This window comes from Eleutherodactylus coqui, chromosome 7 (assembly GCF_035609145.1).
Source record: "Eleutherodactylus coqui strain aEleCoq1 chromosome 7, aEleCoq1.hap1, whole genome shotgun sequence".
Taxonomy (NCBI): Eukaryota; Metazoa; Chordata; class Amphibia; order Anura; family Eleutherodactylidae; genus Eleutherodactylus; species Eleutherodactylus coqui.
Window position 1 is genome coordinate 1,659,149 of NC_089843.1, and position 24,977 is coordinate 1,684,125.

General features: G+C 54.9%; 2 protein-coding genes across 8 annotated transcripts in view; one reads left to right on the plus strand and one right to left on the minus strand.

Moving 5' to 3' along the window:
- LOC136572291 (zinc finger protein 420-like) overlaps window positions 1–1,372 on the minus strand; it is a 66,315-nt gene extending 64,943 nt beyond the window's left edge. For all 5 annotated transcript variants that reach the window (XM_066572735.1, XM_066572737.1, XM_066572736.1 and 2 more), the window contains exon 1: window positions 1,313–1,372. The gene's annotated coding sequence lies outside the window, so the exon portion shown is untranslated. The remainder of the gene's footprint in view (window positions 1–1,312) is intronic.
- Window positions 1–24,977, plus strand: part of LOC136572292 (zinc finger protein 850-like) — a 722,303-nt gene that overhangs the window by 621,148 nt on the left and 76,178 nt on the right. The window lies entirely within an intron of this gene.

Genomic DNA, 24,977 nt, shown 5'->3' on the forward strand with positions numbered 1-24,977 from the left:
ACTAGCGGCGGCCGGGTGGCGGGGGGGGTGTCTCTGGGCGAGCTAGGACTAGCGGCGGCCGGGTGGGGGGTGTCTCTGGGCGAGCTAGGACTAGCGGCGGCCGGGTGGGGGGTCTCTGGGCGAGCTAGGACTAGCGGCGGCCGGGTGGGGGGGTGGGGGGTCTCTGGGCGAGCTAGGACTAGCGGCGGCCGGGTGGGGGGTGTCTCTGGGCGAGCTAGGACTAGCGGCGGCCGGGTGGGGGGGGGGGTGTCTCTGGGCGAGCTAGGACTAGCGGCGGCCGGGTGGGGGGGGTCTCTGGGCGGGCTAGGACTAGCGGCGGCCGGGGTCTCTGGGCGGGCTAGGACTAGCGGCGGCCGGGTGGGGGGGGGGGGGGGGTGTCTCTGGGCGAGCTAGGACTAGCGGCGGCCGGGTGGGGGGGGGGGTGTCTCTGGGCGAGCTAGGACTAGCGGCGGCCGGGTGGGGGGGGGGTGTCTCTGGGCGAGCTAGGACTAGCGGCGGCCGGGTGGGGGGGTCTCTGGGCGGGCTAGGACTAGCGGCGGCCGGGGTCTCTGGGCGGGCTAGGACTAGCGGCGGCCGGGGTCTCTGGGCGGGCTAGGACTAGCGGCGGCCGGGGTCTCTGGGCGGGCTAGGACTAGCGGCGGCCGGGGTCTCTGGGCGGGCTAGGACTAGCGGCGGCCGGGGTCTCTGGGCGGGCTAGGACTAGCGGCGGCCGGGGTCTCTGGGCGGGCTAGGACTAGCGGCGGCCGGGGTCTCTGGGCGGGCTAGGACTAGCGGCGGCCGGGGTCTCTGGGCGGGCTAGGACTAGCGGCGGCCGGGGTCTCTGGGCGGGCTAGGACTAGCGGCGGCCGGGTGGGGGTAGGGGGGGGGGGGTGTCTCTGGGCGAGCTAGGACTAGCGGCGGCCGGGTGGGGCGGTCTCTGGGCGGGCTAGGACTAGCGGCGGGTGGGTCTCTGGGTGGGCTAGGAGTAGCGGTGGCTGGGTGTGGGCTCTGGGTGGGCTCGGACTGGTGGCGGCTGGCCGGGGTCTCTGGGTGGGCTGGGACTGGTGGCGGCTGGGTGGTCTCTGATGTAGGAGCTGATGATTACCCTGCGAGGCCCAACTGTCATCTTTCAACCTTTTCATGGCGGAATGAAGCATCTGAGTTTTGTTGCCACCACCATGTACTTTTCGGGTAGGGGGGGGGGGGGGGGGGTGACTCCGAGCGCCCTCACCGCTACGACCCACCATCCAGGGGTACAAGCATCGTTACAATACGGGCTGATCTGTACCCAGCTGCCCCGGGCTCCTGCATGCAGAGAGAAGCGTCTAATCACCCGCTGATCGGTGTGACGGCTCCGGAGCTCTACAACACCGGCTGGGATCACCGCGAGCCGCGGCAGGACTGATAACTTACCTCCGGAGGCTGCAGGACCTGCGTGACATCACAGACATGTGACCAGACATGTGACTCTGTTGTGGGAGGAGCTATGGGCTTTCAGCCCAACTTCAGCAAATCCAGCAAACGGGAGCTGAGGACACATTATAGAGCAGGTGTAATACTCTGCAGTACTGGGGCCCCCTACAGGTGTAATACTCTGCAGTACTGGGGCCTCTCCTCCTACAGGTGTAATACTCTGCAGTACTGGGGGTCTCTCCTCCTACAGGTGTAATACTCTGCAGTACTGGGGGCCTCTCCCCCTACAGGTGTAATACTCTGCAGTACTGGGGGCCTCTCCTCCTACAGGTGTAATACTCTGCAGTACTGGGGCCTCTCCCCCACAGGTGTAATACTCTGCAGTACTGGGGGTGTCTCCCCCTACAGGTGTAATACTCTGCAGTACTGGGGGCCTCTCCCCCTACAGGTGTAATACTCTGCAGTACTGGGGCCCCCTACAGGTGTAATACTCTGCAGTACTGGGGGTCTCTCCTCCTACAGGTGTAATACTCTGCAGTCCTGGGGTCCTCTCCTCCTACAGGTGTAATACTCTGCAGTACTGGGGCCTCTCCTCCTACAGGTGTAATACTCTGCAGTACTGGGGGCCTCTCCCCCACAGGTGTAATACTCTGCAGTACTGGGGGTGTCTCCCCCTACAGGTGTAATACTCTGCAGTACTGGGGGCCTCTCCTCCTACAGGTGTAATACTCTGCAGTACTGGAGGGCTCTCCTCCTACAGGTGTAATACTCTGCAGTACTGGGGGCCTCTCCTCCTACAGGTGTAATACTCTACAGTACTGGGGGCCTCTCCTCCTACAGGTGTAATACTCTGCAGTACTGGGGCCTCTCCTCCTACAGGTGTAATACTCTGCAGTACTGGGGCCCTCTCCTCCTACAGGTGTAATACTCTGCAGTACTGGGGGCCTCTCCTCCTACAGGTGTAATACTCTGCAGTACTGGGGCCTCTCCTCCTACAGGTGTAATACTCTGCAGTACTGGGGGTCTCTCCTCCTACAGGTGTAATACTCTGCAGTACGGGGGGCCTCTCCTCCTACAGGTGTAATACTCTGCAGTACTGGGGCCTCTCCCCCACAGGTGTAATACTCTGCAGTACTGGGGGCCTCTCCCCCTACAGGTGTAATACTCTGCAGTACTGGGGCCCCCTACAGGTGTAATACTCTGCAGTACTGGGGGTCTCTCCTCCTACAGGTGTAATACTCTGCAGTCCTGGGGTCCTCTCCTCCTACAGGTGTAATACTCTGCAGTACTGGGGCCTCTCCTCCTACAGGTGTAATACTCTGCAGTACTGGGGGCCTCTCCCCCACAGGTGTAATACTCTGCAGTACTGGGGGTGTCTCCCCCTACAGGTGTAATACTCTGCAGTACTGGGGGCCTCTCCTCCTACAGGTGTAATACTCTGCAGTACTGGAGGCCTCTCCTCCTACAGGTGTAATACTCTGCAGTACTGGGGGCCTCTCCTCCTACAGGTGTAATACTCTACAGTACTGGGGGCCTCTCCTCCTACAGGTGTAATACTCTGCAGTACTGGGGCCTCTCCTCCTACAGCTGTAATACTCTGCAGTACTGGCGGCCTCCTAGAGGTGTAATACTCTGCACTACTGGGGGCCTCTCCCCCTACAGGTGTAATACTCTGCAGTACTGGGGGTCTCTCCTCCTACAGGTGTAATACTCTGCAGTACTGGGGGTCCTCTCCTCCTACAGGTGTAATACTCTGCAGTACTGGGGGTCCTCTCCTCCTACAGGTGTAATACTCTGCAGTACTGGGGTCTCTCCTCCTACAGGTGTAATACTCTGCAGTACTGGGGTCTCCTCCTACAGCTGTAATACTCTGCAGTACTGGGGGTCTCTCCTTCTACAGGTGTAATACTCTGCAGTACTGGGGCCTCTCCTCCTACAGGTGTAATACTCTGCAGTACAGGGGGTCTCTCCCCCTACAGGTGTAATACTCTGCAGTACTGGGGGTCTCTCCTCCTACAGGTGTAATACTCTGCAGTACTGGGTCCTCCCCTCCTACAGGTGTAATACTCTGCAGTACTGGGGGCCTCTCCTCCTACAGGTGTAATACTCTGCAGTACTAAGGCCTCTCCTCCTACAGGTGTAATACCCTGCAGTACTGGGCCTCCTCTCCTCCTACAGGTGTAATACTCTGCAGTACTGGGTGCCTCTCCTCCTACAGGTGTAATACTCTGCAGTACAGGGGGTCTCTCCTCCTACAGGTGTAATACTCTGCAGTACTGGGGGCCTCTCCTCCTACAGGTGTAATACTCTGCAGTACTGGGGTCTCTCCTCCTACAGGTGTAATACTCTGCAGTAATGGGGGTCTATCCTCCTACAGGTGTAATACTCTGCAGTACTGGGGTCTCTCCTCCTACAGGTGTAATACTGTGCAGTACTGGGGGCCTCTCCTCCTACAGGTGTAATACTCTGCAGTACTGGGGGCCTCTCCTCCTACAGGTGTAATACTCTGCAGTACTGGGGGCCTCCTACAGGTGTAATACTCTGCAGTACTGGGGGCCCCTCCTACTACAGGTGTAATACTCTGCAGTACTGGGGGTCTCTCCTCCTACAGGTGTAATACTCTGCAGTACTGGGGGCCTCTCCTCCTACTACAGGTGTAATACTCTGCAGTACTGGGGGTCTCTCCTTCTACAGGTGTAATACTCTGCAGTACTGGGGGCCTCTCCTCCTACAGGTGTAATACTCTGCAGTACTGGGGGTCTCTCCTCCTACAGGTGTAATACTCTGCAGTACTGGGGGTCTCTCCTTCTACAGGTGTAATACTCTGCAGTACTGGGGGCCTCTCCTCCTACTACAGGTGTAATACTCTGCAGTACTGGGGGTCTCTCCTTCTACAGGTGTAATACTCTGCAGTACTGGGGGTCTCTCCTTCTACAGGTGTAATACTCTGCAGCACTGGGGGTCTCTCCTCCTACAGGTGTAATACTCTGCAGTACTGGGGGTCTCTCCTCCTACAGGTGTAATACTCTGCAGTACTGGGGGCCTCTCCTCCTACAGGTGTAATACTCTGCAGTACTGGGGGTCTCTCCTCCTACAGGTGTAATACTCTGCACTACTGGGGGCCTCTCCTCCTACTACAGGTGTAATACTCTGCAGTACTGGGGGTCTATCCTCCTACAGGTGTAATACTCTGCAGTACTGGGGGTCTATCCCCCTACAGGTGTAATACTCTGCAGTACTGGGGGCCCCTCCTCCTACAGGTGTAATACTCTGCAGTACTGGGGGTCTATCCTCCTACAGGTGTAATACTCTGCAGTACTGGGGGCCTCTCCTCCTACAGGTGTAATACTCTGCAGTACTGGGGGCCTCTCCTCCTACAGGTGTAATACTCTGCAGTACTGGGGGCCTCTCCTCCTACAGGTGTAATACTCTGCAGTACTGGGGGTCCCGCCTCCTACAGGTGTAATACTCTGCAGTACTGGGGGTGTCTCCTCCTACAGGTGTAATACTCTGCAGTACTGGGGGCCTCTCCTCCTATAGGTGTAATACTCTGCAGTACTGGGGGTCTCTCTCCCTACAGGTGTAATACTCTGCAGTACTGGGGGCCTCTCCTCCTACAGGTGTAATACTCTGCAGTACTGGGGGCCTCTCCTCCTACAGGTGTAATACTCTGCAGTACTGGGGGTCCTCTCCTCCTACAGGTGTAATACTCTGCAGTCCTGGGGTCCTCTCCTTCTACAGGTGTAATACTCTGCAGTACTGGGGGCCTCTCCTCCTACTACAGGTGTAATACTCTGCAGTACTGGGGGCCTCTCCTTCTACAGGTGTAATACTCTGCAGTACTGGGGGTCTCTCCTTCTACAGGTGTAATACTCTGCAGCACTGGGGGTCTCTCCTCCTACAGGTGTAATACTCTGCAGTACTGGGGGTCTCTCCTCCTACAGGTGTAATACTCTGCAGTACTGGGGGCCTCTCCTCCTACAGGTGTAATACTCTGCAGTACTGGGGGTCTCTCCTCCTACAGGTGTAATACTCTGCACTACTGGGGGCCTCTCCTCCTACTACAGGTGTAATACTCTGCAGTACTGGGGGTCTATCCTCCTACAGGTGTAATACTCTGCAGTACTGGGGGTCTATCCCCCTACAGGTGTAATACTCTGCAGTACTGGGGGCCCCTCCTCCTACAGGTGTAATACTCTGCAGTACTGGGGGTCTATCCTCCTACAGGTGTAATACTCTGCAGTACTGGGGGCCTCTCCTCCTACAGGTGTAATACTCTGCAGTACTGGGGGCCTCTCCTCCTACAGGTGTAATACTCTGCAGTACTGGGGGTCCCGCCTCCTACAGGTGTAATACTCTGCAGTACTGGGGGTGTCTCCTCCTACAGGTGTAATACTCTGCAGTACTGGGGGCCTCTCCTCCTATAGGTGTAATACTCTGCAGTACTGGGGGTCTCTCTCCCTACAGGTGTAATACTCTGCAGTACTGGGGGCCTCTCCTCCTACAGGTGTAATACTCTGCAGTACTGGGGGCCTCTCCTCCTACAGGTGTAATACTCTGCAGTACTGGGGGCCTCTCCTCCTACAGGTGTAATACTCTGCAGTACTGGGGGTCCTCTCCTCCTACAGGTGTAATACTCTGCAGTCCTGGGGTCCTCTCCTCCTACAGGTGTAATACTCTGCAGTCCTGGGGTCTCTCCTCCTACAGGTGTAATACTCTGCAGTCCTGGGGTCTCTCCTCCTACAGGTGTAATACTCTGCAGTACTGGGGGCCTCTCCTCCTACAGGTGTAATACTCTGCAGTACTGGGGGTCCTCTCCTCCTACAGGTGTAATACTCTGCAGTACTGGGGTCCTCTCCTCCTACACGTGTAATACTCTGCAGTACTGGGGCCTCTCCTCCTACAGGTGTAATACTCTGCACTACTGGGGGCCTCTCCTCCTACAGGTGTAATACTCTGCAGTACTGGGGGCCTCGCCTCCTACAGGTGTAATACTCTGCAGTACTGGGGGCCTCTCCTCCTACAGGTGTAATACTCTGCAGTACTGGGGGGTCTCTCCTCCTACAGGTGTAATACACTGCAGTACTGGGGGCCTCTCCCCCTACAGGTGTAATACTCTGCAGTACTGGGGGTCTCTCCTCCTACAGGTGTAATACTCTGCAGTACTGGGGGCCTCGCCTCCTACAGGTGTAATACTCTGCAGTACTGGGGGCCTCGCCTCCTACAGGTGTAATACTCTGCAGTACTGGGGCCTCTCCTCCTACAGGTGTAATACTCTGCAGTACTGGGGGCCCCTCCTCCTACAGGTGTAATACTCTGCAGTACTGGGGCCTCTCCTCCTACAGGTGTAATACTCTGCAGTACTGGGGGCCTCTCCTCCTACAGGTGTAATACTCGGCAGTACTGGGGCCTCTCCTCCTACAGGTGTAATACTCTGCAGTACTGGGGTCCCTCCTCCTACAGGTGTAATACTCTGCAGTACTGGGGGCCTCTCCTCCTACAGGTGTAATACTCTGCAGTACTGGCGGCCTCCTACAGGTGTAATACTCTGCAGTACTGGGGGCCTCTCCTCCTACAGGTGTAATACTCTGCAGTACTGGGGGCCTCTCCTCCTACAGGTGTAATACTCTGCAGTATTGGGGTCCCGCCTCCTACAGGTGTAATACTCTGCAGTACTGGGGGTCCCTCCTCCTACAGGTGTAATACTCTGCAGTACTGGGGGTCTATCCTCCTACAGGTGTAATACTCTGCAGTACTGGGGGTGTCTCCTCCTACAGGTGTAATACTCTGCAGTACTGGGGTCCTCTTCTCCTACAGGTGTAATACTCTGCAGTGCTGGGGGTCCTCTCCTACAGGTGTAATACTCTGCAGTACTGGGGGTCTCTCTCCCTACAGGTGTAATACTCTGCAGTACTGGGGGCCTCTCCTCCTGCAGGTGAAATACTCTGCAGTACTGGGGGCCTCTCCTCCTACAGGTGTAATACTCTGCAGTACTGGGGGCCTCGCCTCCTACAGGTGTAATACTCTGCAGTACTGGGGCCTCTCCTCCTACAGGTGTAATACTCTGCAGTACTGGGGGCCTCTCCTCCTACAGGTGTAATACTCTGCAGTACTGGGAGTCCTCTCCTCCTACAGGTGTAATACTCTGCAGTACTGGGGGCCTCCTACAGGTGTAATACTCTGCAGTACTGGGCTCTCTCCCCCTACAGGTGTAATACTCTGCAGTACTGGGGGTCTCTCCTCCTACAGGTGTAATACTCTGCAGTACTGGGGGTCCTCTTCCCCCTACAGGTTTAATACTCTGCAATACTGGGGGCCTCGCCTCCTACAGGTGTAATACTCTGCAGTACTGGGGGTCTCTCCCCCTACAGGTGTAATACTCTGCAGTACTGGGGGCCTCTCCTCCTTCAGGTGTAATACTCTGCAGTACTGGGGGCCTCCTCCTACTACAAGTATAATACTCTGCAGTACTGGGGGCCTCTCGCCCTACAGGTGTAATATTCTGCAGTACTGGGGGCCTCCTCCTACAGGTGTAATGCTCTGCAGTACTGGGGGCCTCTCCTCCTACAGGTGTAATACTCTGCAGTACTGGGGGCCTCTCCTCCTACAGGTGTAATGCTCTGCAGTACTGGGGGCCTCTCCCCCTACAGGTGTAATACTCTGCAGTACTGGGGGCCTCTCCTCCTACAGGTGTAATACTCTGCAGTACTGGGGGCCTCTCCTCCTACTACAGGTGTAATACTCTGCAGTACTGGGGCCTCTCCTCCTACAGCTGTAATACTCTGCAGTACTGGGGGGTCTCTCCTCCTACAGGTGTAATACACTGCAGTACTGGGGCCTCTCCTCCTACAGGTGTAATACTCTGCAGTACTGGGGGCCTCTCCTCCTACAGGTGTAATACTCTGCAGTACTGGGGCCTCTCCTCCTACAGGTGTAATACTCTGCAGTACTGGGGGCCTCCTACAGGTGTAATACTCTGCAGTACTGGGGGTCTCTCCACCTACAGGTGTAATACTCTGCAGTACTGGGGGCCTCTCCTCCTACAGGTGTAATACTCTGCAGTACTGGGGGCCTCTCCTCCTACAGGTGTAATACTCTGCAGTACTGGGGGCCTCTCCTCCTACAGGTGTAATACTCTGCAGTACTGGGGCCTCTCCTCCTACAGGTGTAATACTCTGCAGTACTGGGGGCCTCCTACAGGTGTAATACTCTGCAGTACTGGGGGTCTCTCCTCCTACAGGTGTAATACTCTGCAGTACTGGGGGTCTCTCCCCCTACAGGTGTAATACTCTGCAGTACTGGGGGCCTCCTCCTACAGGTGTAATACTCTGCAGTACTGGGGGCCTCTCCTCCTACAGGTGTAATACTCTGCAGTACTGGGGGCCTCCTAGAGGTGTGTGTAATACTCTGCAGTACTGGGGGCCTCTCCTCCTACAGGTGTAATACTCTGCAGTACTGGGGCCTCTCCTCCTACAGGTGTAATACTCTGCAGCACTGGGGGTCTCTCCTCCTACAGGTGTAATACTCTGCAGTACTGGGGGTCTCTCCTCCTACAGGTGTAATACTCTGCAGTACTGGGGGCCTCTCCTCCTACAGGTGTAATACTCTGCAGTACTGGGGGTCTCTCCTCCTACAGGTGTAATACTCTGCAGTACTGGGGGCTTCTCCTCCTACAGGTGTAATACTCTGCAGTACTGGGGGCCTCTCCTCCTACAGGTATAATACTCTGCAGTACTGGGGGTCTTTCGTCCTACAGGTGTAATACTCTGCAGTACTGGGGGTCTCTCCCCTACAGGTGTAATACTCTGCAGTACTGGGGGTCTCTCCTACAGGTGTAATACACTGCAGTACTGGGGGCCTCTCCTCCTACAGGTGTAATACTCTGCAGTACTGGGGGCCTCTCCTCCTACAGGTGTAATACTCTGCAGTACTGGGGGTCTCTCCTACAGGTGTAATACACTGCAGTACTGGGGGCCTCTCCTCCTACAGGTGTAATACTCTGCAGTACTGGGAGTCTCTCCTCCTACAGGTGTAATACTCTGCAGTACTGGGGGTCTCTCCTCCTACAGGTGTAATACCCTGCAGTACTGGGGGAATCTCCTCCTGCAGGTGTAATACTCTGCAGTACTGGGGGTCTCTCCTCCTACAGGTGTAATACTCTGCAGTCCTGGGGGTCTCCCCCCTACAGGTGTAATACTCTGCAGTACTGGGGGTCTCTCCTCCTACAGGTGTAATACTCTGCAGTACTGGGGGTCTCTCCTCCTACAGGTGTAATACTCTGCAGTACTGGGGGCTTCCTACAGGTGTAATACTCTGCAGTACTGGGGGCCTCTCCTCCTACAGGTGTAATACTCTGCAGTACTGGGGGCCTCTCCTCCTACAGGTGTAATACTCTGCAGTACTGGGGGCCTCCTACAGGTGTAATACTCTGCAGTACTGGGGGCCTCCTACAGGTGTAATACTCTGCAGTACTGGGGGCCTCTCCTCCTACAGGTGTAATACTCTGCAGTACTGGGGGCTTCCTACAGGTGTAATACTCTGCAGTACTGGGGGCCTCTCCTCCTACAGGTGTAATACTCTGCAGTACTGGGGGCCTCTCCTCCTTCAGGTGTAATACTCTGCAGTACTGGCGGCCTCCTAGAGGTGTAATACTCTGCAGTACTGGGGGCCTCCTACAGGTGTAATACTCTGCAGTACTGGGGGCCTCCTACAGGTGTAATACTCTGCAGTACTGGGGCCTCTCCCCCTACAGGTGTAATACTCTGCAGTACTGGGAGTCCTCTCCTCCTACAGGTGTAATACTCTGCAGTACTGGGAGTCCTCTCCTCCTACAGGTGTAATACTGTGCAGTACTGGGGGCCCCTCCTCCTACAGGTGTAATACTCTGCAGTACTGGGGGTCTATCCTCCTACAGGTGTTATACTCTGCAGTACTGGGGGCCTCTCCTCCTACAGGTGTAATACTCTGCAGTACTGGGGGGCCTCTCCTCCTACAGGTGTAATACTCTGCAGTACTGGGGCCTCTCCCCCTACAGGTGTAATACTCTGCAGTACTGGGAGTCCTCTCCTCCTACAGGTGTAATACTCTGCAGTACTGGGAGTCCTCTCCTACAGGTGTAATACTCTGCAGTACTGGGGGCCCCTCCTCCTACAGGTGTAATACTCTGCAGTACTGGGGGTCTATCCTCCTACAGGTGTAATACTCTGCAGTACTGGGGGTCTATCCTCCTACAGGTGTAATACTCTGCAGTACTGGGGGCCTCTCCTCCTACAGGTGTAATACTCTGCAGTACTGGGGTCCTCTCCTCCTACAGGTGTAATACTCTGCAGTACTGGGGGCGTCTCCTCCTACAGGTGTAATACTCTGCAGTACTGGGGGCCTCTCCTCCTACAGGTGTAATACTCTGCAGTACTGGGGGCCTCTCCTCCTACAGGTGTAATAGTCTGCAGTACTGGGGGCCTCGCCTCCTACAGGTGTAATACTCTGCAGTACTGGGGGCCTCGCCTCCTACAGGTGTAATACTCTGCAGTACTGGGGCCTCTCCTCCTACAGGTGTAATACTCTGCAGTACTGGGGGGTCTCTCCTCCTACAGGTGTAATACTCTGCAGTACTGGGGGCCTCTCCTCCTACAGGTGTAATACTCTGCAGTACTGGGGTCCTCTCCTCCTACAGGTGTAATACTCCAGTACTGGGGGTCTCTCCTCCTACAGGTGTAATACTCTGCAGTACTGGGGGTCTCTCCCCCAACAGGTGTAATACTCTACAGTACTGTGGCCTCTCCTCCTACAGGTTTAATACTCTGCAGTACTGGGGGCCTCTCCTCCTACAGGTGTAATACTCTGCAGTACTGGGGGCCTCCTAGAGGTGTGTGTAATACTTTGCAGTACTGGGGGCCTCTCCTCCTACAGGTGTAATACTCTGCAGTACTGGGGGCCTCCTACAGGTGTAATACTCTGCAGTACTGGGGGCCTCTCCTCCTACAGGTGTAATACTCTGCAGTACTGGGAGTCCTCTTCTCCTACAGGTGTAATACTCTGCAGTACTGGGGTCTCTCCTCCTACAGGTGTAATACTCTGCAGTACTGGGGTCTCCTCCTACAGCTGTAATACTCTGCAGTACTGGGGCCTCTCCTCCTACAGGTGTAATACTCTGCAGTACAGGGGGTCTCTCCCCCTACAGGTGTAATACTCTGCAGTACTGGGGGTCTCTCCTCCTACAGGTGTAATACTCTGCAGTACTGGATCCTCCCCTCCTACAGGTGTAATACTCTGCAGTACTGGGGGCCTCTCCTCCTACAGGTGTAATACTCTGCAGTACTGGGGCCTCTCCTCCTACAGGTGTAATACCCTGCAGTACTGGGCCTCCTCTCCTCCTACAGGTGTAATACTCTGCAGTACTGGGTGCCTCTCCTCCTACAGGTGTAATACTCTGCAGTACAGGGGGTCTCTCCTCCTACAGGTGTAATACTCTGCAGTAATGGGGGTCTATCCTCCTACAGGTGTAATACTCTGCAGTACTGGGGTCTCTCCTCCTACAGGTGTAATACTGTGCAGTACTGGGGGCCTCTCCTCCTACAGGTGTAATACTCTGCAGTACTGGGGCCTCTCCTCCTACAGGTGTAATACTCTGCAGTACTGGGGGCCTCCTACAGGTGTAATACTCTGCAGTACTGGGGGCCCCTCCTACTACAGGTGTAATACTCTGCAGTACTGGGGGCCTCTCCTCCTACAGGTGTAATACTCTGCAGTACTGGGGGTCTCTCCTCCTACAGGTGTAATACTCTGCAGTACTGGGGGCCCCTCCTACTACAGGTGTAATACTCTGCAGTACTGGGGGTCTCTCCTTCTACAGGTGTAATACTCTGCAGTACTGGGGGCGTCTCCTCCTACTACAGGTGTAATACTCTGCAGTACTGGGGGTCTCTCCTTCTACAGGTGTAATACTCTGCAGTACTGGGGGTCTCTCCTTCTACAGGTGTAATACTCTGCAGCACTGGGGGTCTCTCCTCCTACAGGTGTAATACTCTGCAGCACTGGGGGTCTCTCCTCCTACAGGTGTAATACTCTGCAGTACTGGGGGTCTCTCCTCCTACAGGTGTAATACTCTGCAGTACTGGGGGCCTCTCCTCCTACAGGTGTAATACTCTGCAGTACTGGGGGTCTCTCCTCCTACAGGTGTAATACTCTGCACTACTGGGGGCCTCTCCTCCTACTACAGGTGTAATACTCTGCAGTACTGGGGGTCTATCCTCCTACAGGTGTAATACTCTGCAGTACTGGGGGTCTATCCTCCTACAGGTGTAATACTCTGCAGTACTGGGGGCCCCTCCTCCTACAGGTGTAATACTCTGCAGTACTGGGGGTCTATCCTCCTACAGGTGTAATACTCTGCAGTACTGGGGGCCTCTCCTCCTACAGGTGTAATACTCTGCAGTACTGGGGGCCTCTCCTCCTACAGGTGTAATACTCTGCAGTACTGGGGGTCCCGCCTCCTACAGGTGTAATACTCTGCAGTACTGGGGGTGTCTCCTCCTACAGGTGTAATACTCTGCAGTACTGGGGGCCTCTCCTCCTATAGGTGTAATACTCTGCAGTACTGGGGGTCTCTCTCCCTACAGGTGTAATACTCTGCAGTACTGGGGGCCTCTCCTCCTACAGGTGTAATACTCTGCAGTACTGGGGGCCTCTCCTCCTACAGGTGTAATACTCTGCAGTACTGGGGGCCTCTCCTCCTACAGGTGTAATACTCTGCAGTACTGGGGGTCCTCTCCTCCTACAGGTGTAATACTCTGCAGTCCTGGGGTCCTCTCCTCCTACACGTGTAATACTCTGCAGTACTGGGGGCCTCTCCTCCTACAGGTGTAATACTCTGCAGTACTGGGGGTCCTCTCCTCCTACAGGTGTAATACTCTGCAGTACTGGGGTCCTCTCCTCCTACACGTGTAATACTCTGCATTACTGGGGGTCTCTCCTCCTACAGGTGTAATACTCTGCAGTACTGGGGCCTCTCCTCCTACAGGTGTAATACTCTGCACTACTGGGGGCCTCTCCTCCTACAGGTGTAATACTCTGCAGTACTGGGGGCCTCGCCTCCTACAGGTGTAATACTCTGCAGTACTGGGGGCCTCTCCTCCTACAGGTGTAATACTCTGCAGTACTGGGGGGTCTCTCCTCCTACAGGTGTAATACACTGCAGTACTGGGGGCCTCTCCTCCTACAGGTGTAATACTCGGCAGTACTGGGGCCTCTCCTCCTACAGGTGTAATACTCTGCAGTACTGGGGGCCTCTCCTCCTACAGGTGTAATACTCTGCAGTACTGGGGGCCTCTCCTCCTACAGGTGTAATACTCTGCAGTACTGGGGTCCCTCCTCCTACAGGTGTAATACTCTGCAGTACTGGGGGCCTCTCCTCCTACAGGTGTAATACTCTGCAGTACTGGGGGCCTCCTACAGGTGTAATACTCTGCAGTACTGGGGGCCTCTCCTCCTACAGGTGTAATACTCTGCAGTACTGGGGGCCTCTCCTCCTACAGGTGTAATACTCTGCAGTATTGGGGTCCCGCCTCCTACAGGTGTAATACTCTGCAGTACTGGGGGTCCCTCCTCCTACAGGTGTAATACTCTGTAGTACTGGGGGCCTCTCCTCCTACAGGTGTAATACTCTGCAGTACTGGGGGTCTATCCTCCTACAGGTGTAATACTCTGCAGTACTGGGGGTCTATCCTCCTACAGGTGTAATACTCTGCAGTACTGGGGGTGTCTCCTCCTACAGGTGTAATACTCTGCAGTACTGGGGTCCTCTTCTCCTACAGGTGTAATACTCTGCAGTGCTGGGGGTCCTCTCCTACAGGTGTAATACTCTGCAGTACTGGGGGTCTCTCTCCCTACAGGTGTAATACTCTGCAGTACTGGGGGCCTCTCCTCCTGCAGGTGAAATACTCTGCAGTACTGGGGGCCTCTCCTCCTACAGGTGTAATACTCTGCAGTACTGGGGGCCTCGCCTCCTACAGGTGTAATACTCTGCAGTACTGGGGCCTCTCCTCCTACAGGTGTAATACTCTGCAGTACTGGGGGCCTCTCCTCCTACAGGTGTAATACTCTGCAGTACTGGGAGTCCTCTCCTCCTACAGGTGTAATACTCTGCAGTACTGGGGGCCTCCTACAGGTGTAATACTCTGCAGTACTGGGCTCTCTCCCCCTACAGGTGTAATACTCTGCAGTACTGGGGGTCTCTCCTCCTACAGGTGTAATACTCTGCAGTACTGGGGGTCCTCTTCCCCCTACAGGTGTAATACTCTGCAGTACTGGGGGCCTCGCCTCCTACAGGTTTAATACTCTGCAGTACTGGGGGTCTCTCCCCCTACAGGTGTAATACTCTGCAGTACTGGGGGTCTCGCCTCCTACAGGTGTAATACTCTGCAGTACTGGGGGCCTCCTCCTACTACAAGTATAATACTCTGCAGTACTGGGGGCCTCTCGCCCTACAGGTGTAATACTCTGCAGTACTGGGGGCCTCTCCTCCTACAGGTGTAATACTCTGCAGTACTGGGTGTCTCTCCCCCTACAGGTGTAATACTCTGCAGTACTGGGGGTCTCTCCTCCTACAGGTGTAATACTCTGCAGTACTGGGGGTCTCTCCTCCTACAGGTGTAATACTCTGCAGTACTGGGGGCCTCTCCTCCTACAGGTGTAATACTCTGCAATACTGGGGGCCTCCTACAGGTCTAATACTCTGCAGTACTGGGGGCCTCTCCTCCTACAGGTGTAATACTCTGCAGTACTGGGGGCCTCTCCTCCTACAGGTGTAATACTCTGCAGTACTGGGGCCTCTCCCCCTACAGGTGTAATACTCTGCAGTACTGGGGGTCTCTCCTCCTACAGGTGTAATACTCTGCAGTACTGGGGGCCTCTCCTCCTACAGGTGTAATACTCTGCAGCACTGGGGGTCTCTCCTCCTACAGGTGTAATACTCTGCAGTACTGGGGGTCTCTCCTCCTACAGGTGTAATACTCTGCAGTACTGGGGGCCTCTCCTCCTACAGTTGTAATACTCTGCAGTACTGGGGGTCTCTCCTCCTACAGGTGTAATACTCTGCAGTACTGGGGGCTTCTCCTCCTACAGGTGTAATACTCTGCAGTACTGGGGGCCTCTCCTCCTACAGGTATAATACTCTGCAGTACTGGGGGTCTTTCGTCCTACAGGTGTAATACTCTGCAGTACTGGGGGTCTCTCCCCTACAGGTGTAATACTCTGCAGTACTGGGGGTCTCTCCTACAGGTGTAATACACTGCAGTACTGGGGGCCTCTCCTCCTACAGGTGTAATACTCTGCAGTACTGGGGGCCTCTCCTCCTACAGGTGTAATACTCTGCAGTACTGGGGGTCTCTCCTACAGGTGTAATACACTGCAGTACTGGGGGCCTCTCCTCCTACAGGTGTAATACTCTGCAGTACTGGGGGTCTCTCCTCCTACAGGTGTAATACTCTGCAGTACTGGGGGTCTCTCCTCCTACAGGTGTAATACCCTGCAGTACTGGGGGCCTCTCCTCCTGCAGGTGTAATACTCTGCAGTACTGGGGGTCTCTCCTCCTACAGGTGTAATACTCTGCAGTCCTGGGGGTCTCCCCCCTACAGGTGTAATACTCTGCAGTACTGGGGGTCTCTCCTCCTACAGGTGTAATACTCTGCAGTACTGGGGGTCTCTCCTCCTACAGGTGTAATACTCTGCAGTACTGGGGGCCTCCTACAGGTGTAATACTCTGCAGTACTGGGGGCCTCCTACAGGTGTAATACTCTGCAGTACTGGGGGCCTCTCCTCCTACAGGTGTAATACTCTGCAGTACTGGGGGCTTCCTACAGGTGTAATACTCTGCTGTACTGGGGGCCTCTCCTCCTACAGGTGTAATACTCTGCAGTACTGGGGGCCTCTCCTCCTACAGGTGTAATACTCTGCAGTACTGGCGGCCTCCTAGAGGTGTAATACTCTGCAGTACTGGGGGCCTCCTACAGGTGTAATACTCTGCAGTACTGGGGGCCTCCTACAGGTGTAATACTCTGCAGTACTGGGGCCTCTCCCCCTACAGGTGTAATACTCTGCAGTACTGGGAGTCCTCTCCTCCTACAGGTGTAATACTCTGCAGTACTGGGGTCCTCTCCCCCTACAGGTGTAATACTCTGCAGTACTGGGGGTCTCTCCTCCTACAGGTGTAATACTGTGCAGTACTGGGGGCCCCTCCTCCTACAGGTGTAATACTCTGCAGTACTGGGGGTCTATCCTCCTACAGGTGTAATACTCTGCAGTACTGGGGGCCTCTCCTCCTACAGGTGTAATACTCTGCAGTACTGGGGGGCCTCTCCTCCTACAGGTGTAATACTCTGCAGTACTGGGGGCCCCTCCTCCTACAGGTGTAATACTCTGCAGTACTGGGAGTCCTCTCCTACAGGTGTAATACTCTGCAGTACTGGGGGCCCCTCCTCCTACAGGTGTAATACTCTGCAGTACTGGGGGTCTATCCTCCTACAGGTGTAATACTCTGCAGTACTGGGGGTGTCTCCTCCTACAGGTGTAATACTCTGCAGTACTGGGGTCCTCTTCTCCTACAGGTGTAATACTCTGCAGTGCTGGGGGTCCTTTCCTACAGGTGTAATACTCTGCAGTACTGGGGGTCTCTCTCCCTACAGGTGTAATACTCTGCAGTACTGGGGGCCTCTCCTCCTGCAGGTGAAATACTCTGCAGTACTGGGGGCCTCTCCTCCTACAGGTGTAATACTCTGCAGTACTGGGGGCCTCGCCTCCTACAGGTGTAATACTCTGCAGTACTGGGGCCTCTCCTCCTACAGGTGTAATACTCTGCAGTACTGGGGGCCTCTCCTCCTACAGGTGTAATACTCTGCAGTACTGGGAGTCCTCTCCTCCTACAGGTGTAATACTCTGCAGTACTGGGGGCCTCCTACAGGTGTAATACTCTGCAGTACTGGGCTCTCTCCCCCTACAGGTGTAATACTCTGCAGTACTGGGGGTCTCTCCTCCTACAGGTGTAATACTCTGCAGTACTGGGGGTCCTCTTCCCCCTACAGGTGTAATACTCTGCAGTACTGGGGGCCTCGCCTCCTACAGGTGTAATACTCTGCAGTACTGGGGGTCTCTCCCCCTACAGGTGTAATACTCTGCAGTACTGGGGGCCTCTCCTCCTTCAGGTGTAATACTCTGCAGTACTGGGGGTCTCGCCTCCTACAGGTGTAATACTCTGCAGTACTGGGGGCCTCCTCCTACTACAAGTATAATACTCTGCAGTACTGGGGGCCTCTCGCCCTACAGGTGTAATATTCTGCAGTACTGGGGGCCTCCTCCTACAGGTGTAATGCTCTGCAGTACTGGGGGCCTCTCCTCCTACAGGTGTAATGCTCTGCAGTACTGGGGGCCTCTCCTCCTACAGGTGTAATGCTCTGCAGTACTGGGGGCCTCTCCCCCTACAGGTGTAATACTCTGCAGTACTGGGGGCCTCTCCTCCTACAGGTGTAATACTCTGCAGTACTGGGGGCCTCTCCTCCTACTACAGGTGTAATACTCTGCAGTACTGGGGGCCTCTCCTCCTACTACAGGTGTAATACTCTGCAGTACTGGGGGCCTCTCCTCCTACTACAGGTGTAATACTCTGCAGTACTGGGGCCTCTCCTCCTACAGCTGTAATACTCTGCAGTACTGGGGGGTCTCTCCTCCTACAGGTGTAATACACTGCAGTACTAGGGGCCTCTCCTCCTACAGGTGTAATACTCGGCAGTACTGGGGCCTCTCCTCCTACAGGTGTAATACTCTGCAGTACTGGGGGCCTCTCCTCCTACAGGTGTAATACTCTGCAGTACTGGGGCCTCTCCTCCTACAGGTGTAATACTCTGCAGTACTGGGGGCCTCCTACAGGTGTAATACTCTGCAGTACTGGGGGTCTATCCACCTACAGGTGTAATACTCTGCAGTACTGGGGGCCTCTCCTCCTACAGGTGTAATACTCTGCAGTACTGGGGGCCTCTCCTCCTACAGGTGTAATACTCTGCAGTACTGGGGGCCTCTCCTCCTACAGGTGTAATACTCTGCAGTACTGGGGCCTCTCCTCCTACAGGTGTAATACTCTGCAGTACTGGGGGCCTCCTACAGGTGTAATACTCTGCAGTACTGGGGGTCTCTCCTCCTACAGGTGTAATACTCTGCAGTACTGGGGGTCTCTCCCCCTACAGGTGTAATACTCTGCAGTACTGGGGGCCTCCTCCTACAGGTGTAATACTCTGCAGTACTGGGGGCCTCTCCTCCTACAGGTGTAATACTCTGCAGTACTGGGGGCCTCCTAGAGGTGTGTGTAATACTCTGCAGTACTGGGGGCCTCTCCTCCTACAGGTGTAATACTCTGCAGTACTGGGGGCCTCCTAGAGGTGTGTGTAATACTCTGCAGTACTGGGGGCCTCTCCTCCTACAGGTGTAATACTCTGCAGTACTGGGGGTCTCTCCTCCTACAGGTGTAATACTCTGCAGTACTGGGGGCCTCTCCTCCTACAGGTGTAATACTCTGCAGCACTGGGGGTCTCTCCTCCTGCAGGTGTAATACTCTGCAGTACTGGGGGTCTCTCCTCCTACAGGTGTAATACTCTGCAGTACTGGGGGCCTCTCCTCCTACAGGTGTAATACTCTGCAGTACTGGGGGTCTCTCCTCCTACAGGTGTAATACTCTGCAGTACTGGGGGCTTCTCCTCCTACAGGTGTAATACTCTGCAGTACTGGGGGCCTCTCCTCCTACAGGTATAATACTCTGCAGTACTGGGGGTCTTTCGTCCTACAGGTGTAATACTCTGCAGTACTGGGGGTCTCTCCCCTACAGGTGTAATACTCTGCAGTACTGGGGGTCTCTCCTACAGGTGTAATACACTGCAGTACTGGGGGCCTCTCCTCCTACAGGTGTAATACTCTGCAGTACTGGGGGCCTCTCCTCCTACAGGTGTAATACTCTGCAGTACTGGGGGTCTCTCCTACAGGTGTAATACACTGCAGTACTGGGGGCCTCTCCTCCTACAGGTGTAATACTCTGCAGTACTGGGGGTCTCTCCTCCTACAGGTGTAATACTCTGCAGTACTGGGGGTCTCTCCTCCTACAGGTGTAATACCCTGCAGTACTGGGGGCCTCTCCTCCTGCAGGTGTAATACTTTGCAGTACTGGGGGTCTCTCCTCCTACAGGTGTAATACTCTGCAGTCCTGGGGGTCTCCCCCCTACAGGTGTAATACTCTGCAGTACTGGGGGTCTCTCCTCCTACAGGTGTAATACTCTGCAGTACTGGGGGTCTCTCCTCCTACAGGTGTAATACTCTGCAGTACTGGGGGCCTCCTACAGGTGTAATACTCTGCAGTACTGGGGGCCTCCTACAGGTGTAATACTCTGCAGTACTGGGGGCCTCTCCTCCTACAGGTGTAATACTCTGCAGTACTGGGGGCTTCCTACAGGTGTAATACTCTGCAGTACTGGAGGCCTCTCCTCCTACAGGTGTAATACTCTGCAGTACTGGGGGCCTCTCCTCCTACAGGTGTAATACTCTGCAGTACTGGCGGCCTCCTAGAGGTGTAATACTCTGCAGTACTGGGGGCCTCCTACAGGTGTAATACTCTGCAGTACTGGGGGCCTCCTACAGGTGTAATACTCTGCAGTACTGGGGCCTCTCCCCCTACAGGTGTAATACTCTGCAGTACTGGGAGTCCTCTCCTCCTACAGGTGTAATACTCTGCAGTACTGGGGTCCTCTCCCCCTACAGGTGTAATACTCTGCAGTACTGGGGGTCTCTCCTCCTACAGGTGTAATACTGTGCAGTACTGGGGGCCCCTCCTCCTACAGGTGTAATACTCTGCAGTACTGGGGGCCTCTCCTCCTACAGGTGTAATACTCTGCAGTACTGGGGGGCCTCTCCTCCTACAGGTGTAATACTCTGCAGTACTGGGGGCCCCTCCTCCTACAGGTGTAATACTCTGCAGTACTGGGAGTCCTCTCCTACAGGTGTAATACTCTGCAGTACTGGGGGCCCCTCCTCCTACAGGTGTAATACTCTGCAGTACTGGGGGTCTATCCTCCTACAGGTGTAATACTCTGCAGTACTGGGGGTCTATCCTCCTACAGGTGTAATACTCTGCAGTACTGGGGGTCTATCCTCCTACAGGTGTAATACTCTGCAGTACTGGGGGCGTCTCCTCCTACAGGTGTAATACTCTGCAGTACTGGGGGCCTCTCCTCCTACAGGTGTAATACTCTGCAGTACTGGGGGCCTCTCCTCCTACAGGTGTAATAGTCTGCAGTACTGGGGGCCTCGCCTCCTACAGGTGTAATACTCTGCAGTACTGGGGGCCTCGCCTCCTACAGGTGTAATACTCTGCAGTACTGGGGCCTCTCCTCCTACAGGTGTAATACTCTGCAGTACTGGGGGGTCTCTCCTCCTACAGGTGTAATACTCTGCAGTACTGGGGGCCTCTCCTCCTACAGGTGTAATACTCTGCAGTACTGGGGTCCTCTCCTCCTACAGGTGTAATACTCTGCAGTACTGGGGGTCTCTCCTCCTACAGGTGTAATACTCTGCAGTACTGGGGGTCTCTCCCCCTACAGGTGTAATACTCTGCAGTACTGTGGCCTCTCCTCCTACAGGTGTAATACTCTGCAGTACTGGGGGCCTCTCCTCCTACAGGTGTAATACTCTGCAGTACTGGGGGCCTCCTAGAGGTGTGTGTAATACTCTGCAGTACTGGGGGCCTCTCCTCCTACAGGTGTAATACTCTGCAGTACTGGGGGCCTCCTACAGGTGTAATACTCTGCAGTACTGGGGGCCTCTCCTCCTACAGGTGTAATACTCTGCAGTACTGGGGCCTCTCCTCCTACAGGTGTAATACTCTGCAGTACTGGGAGTCCTCTTCTCCTACAGGTGTAATACTCTGCAGTACTGGGGGCCTCTCCCCCTACAGGTGTAATACTCTGCAGTACTGGGCTCTCTCCCCCTACAGGTGTAATACTCTGCAGTACTGGGGGTCTCTCCTCCTACAGGTGTAATACTCTGCAGTACTGGGGGTCCTCTTCCCCCTACAGGTGTAATACTCTGCAGTACTGGGTGGCTCTCCTCCTACAGGTGTAATACTCTGCAGTACTGGGGGCCCCTCCTACTACAGTTGTAATACTCTGCAGTACTGGGGGCCCCTCCTACTACAGGTGTAATACTCTGCAGTACTGGGGGCCCCTCCTACTACAGGTGTAATACTCTGCAGTACTGGGGGCCCCTCCTACTTCAGGTGTAATACTCTGCAGTACTGGGGGCCCCTCCTACTACAGGTGTAATACTCTGCAGTACTGGGGGCCCCTCCTACTACAGGTGTAATACTCTGCAGTACTGGGGGTCTCTCCTCCTACAGGTGTAATATTCTGCAGTACTGGGGGCCCCTCCTACTACAGGTGTAATACTCTGCAGTACTGGGGGCCCCTCCTACTACAGGTGTAATACTCTGCAGTACTGGGGGCCCCTCCTACTTCAGGTGTAATACTCTGCAGTACTGGGGGCCCCTCCTACTACAGGTGTAATACTCTGCAGTACTGGGGGCCCCTCCTACTACAGGTGTAATACTCTGCAGTACTGGGGGTCTCTCCTCCTACAGGTGCAATACTCTGCAGTACTGGGGGTCCTCTCCTACTACAAGTATAATACTCTGCAGTACTGGGGGCCTCTCCCCCTACAGGTGTAATATTCTGCAGTACTGGGGGTCTCTCCCCCTACAGGTGTAATACTCTGCAGTACTGGGGGCCTCTCCTCCAACAGGTGTAATATTCTGCAGTACTGGGGGCCTCTCCTCCTACAGGTGTAATACTCTGCAGTACTGGGGGTCTCTCCCCTACAGGTGTAATACTCTGCAGTACTGGGGGTCTCTCCTACAGGTGTAATACAGTGCAGTACTGGGGGCCTCTCCTCCTACAGGTGTAATACTCTGCAGTACTGGGGCCTCTCCTGCTACAGGTGTAATACTCTGCAGTACTGGGGGCCTCTCCTCCTACTACAGGTGTAATACTCTGCAGTACTGGGGGCCCCTCCTACTGCAGGCGTAATACTCTGCAGTACTGCGGCCTCTCCTCCTACAGGTGTAATACTCTGCAGTACTGGGGGTCTCTCCCCCTACAGGTGTAATACTCTGCAGTACTCGGGGCCTCTCCTCCTACAGGTGTAATACTCTGCAGTACTGGGGGTCTCTCCCCCTACAGGTGTAATACTCTGCAGTACTGGAGGCCTCTCCTCCTCCAGCTGTAATAGTCTGCAGTACTGGGGGTCTCTCCTCCTACAGGTGTAATACTCTGCAGTACTGGGGTCTCTCCTACAGGTGTAATACTCTGCAGTACTGGCGGCCTCCTAGAGGTGTAATACTCTGCAGTACTGGGGGCCTCCTACAGGTGTAATACTCTGCAGTACTGGGGGCCTCCTACAGGTGTAATACTCTGCAGTACTGGGGCCTCTCCTCCTACAGGTGTAATACTCTGCAGTACTGGGAGTCCTCTCCTCCTACAGGTGTAATACTCTGCAGTACTGGGAGTCCTCTCCTCCTACAGGTGTAATACTCTGCAGTACTGGGCTCTCTCCCCCTACAGGTGTAATACTCTGCAGTACTGGGGGTCTCTCTCCCTACAGGTGTAATACTCTGCAGTACTGGGGGTCTCTCCTCCTACAGGTGTAATACTCTGCAGTACTGGGGGCCTCTCCTCCTACAGGTGTAATACTCTGCAGTACTGGGGGCCTCTCCTCCTACAGGTGTAAAACTCTGCAGTACTGGGGGCCTCTCCTCCTACAGGTGTAATACTCTGCAGTACTGGGGGTCTCTCCTCCTACAGGTGTAATACTCTGCAGTACTGGGCTCTCTCCCCCTACAGGTGTAATACTCTGCAGTACTGGGGGCCCCTCCTACTACAGGTGTAATACTCTGCAGTACTGGGGTCTCTCTTCCTACAGGTGTAATACTCTGCAGTACTGGGGGTCTCTCCTCCTACAGGTGTAATACTCTGCAGTACTGGGGGTCTCTCCTCCTACAGGTGTAATACTCTGCGGTACTGGGGGCCTCTCCTCCTACAGGTGTAATACTCTGCAGTGCTGGGGGCCTCTCCTCCTACAGGTGTAATACTCTGCAGTACTGGGGCCTCTCCTCCTACAGGTGTAATACTCTGCAGTACTGGGGGCCTCTCCTCCTACAGGTGTAATACTCTGCAGTACTGGGGCCTCTCCTCCTACAGGTTTAATACTCTGCAGTACTGTGGCCTCTCCTCCTACAGGTGTAATACTCTGCAGTACTGGGGGTCTCTCTCCCTACAGGTGTAATACTCTGCAGTACTGGGGGCCTCTCCTCCTACAGGTGTAATACTCTGCAGTACTGGAGTCTCTCCTCCTACAGGTGTAATACTCTGCAGTACTGGGGGTCTCTCCTCCTACAGGTGTAATACTCTGCAGTACTGGGGGCCTCTCCTCCTACAGGTGTAATACTCTGCAGTACTGGGGGCCTCTCCTCCTACAGGTGTAATACTCTGCAGTACTGGGGGTCTCTCCCCCTACAGGTGTAATACTCTGCAGTACTGGGGGCCTCTCCTCCTAAAGGTGTAATACTCTGCAGTACTGGGGGTCTCTCCCCCTACAGGTGTAATACTCTGCAGTACTGGGGGCCTCTCCTCCTAAAGGTGTAATACTCTGCAGTACTGGGGGTCTCTCCCCCTACAGGTGTAATACTCTGCAGTACTGGAGGCCTCTCCTCCTACAGCTGTAATACTCTGCAGTACTGGGGCCTCTCCTCCTACAGGTGTAATACTCTGCAGTACTGGGGGCCTCTCCTCCTACAGGTGTAATACTCTGCAGTACTGGGGGCCTCTCCCCCTACAGGTGTAATACTCTGCAGTACTGGGGCCTCTCCTCCTACAGGTGTAATACTCTGCAGTACTGGGGGCCTCCTACAGGTGTAATACTCTGCAGTACTGGGGGCCTCTCCTCCTACAGGTGTAATACTCTGCAGTACTGGGGGCCTCTCCCCCTACAGGTGTAATACTCTGCAGTACTGGGGCCTCTCCTCCTACAGGTGTAATACTCTGCAGTACTGGGGGCCTCCTACAGGTGTAATACTCTGCAGTACTGGGGGCCTCGCCTCCTACAGGTGTAATACTCTGCAGTACTGGGGGCCTCTCCTCCTACAGGTGTAATACTCTGCAGTACTGGGGGCCTCTCCTCCTACAGGTGTAATACTCTGCAGTACTGGGGCCTCTCCTCCTACAGGTGTAATACTCTGCAGTACTGGGGGCCTCTCCTCCTACAGGTGTAATACTCTGCAGTACTGGGGGTCCTCTCCTTCTACAGGTGTAATACTCTGCAGCACTGGGGGTCCTCTTCTCCTACAGGTGTAATACTCTGCAGTACTGGGGGTCTCTCCCCCTACAGGTGTAATACCCTGCAGTACTGGGGGTCTCTCCTCCTACAGGTGTAATACTCTGCAGTACTGGGGGTCTCTCCTTCTACAGGTGTAATACCCTGCAGTACTGGGGGTCCTCTCCTTCTACAGG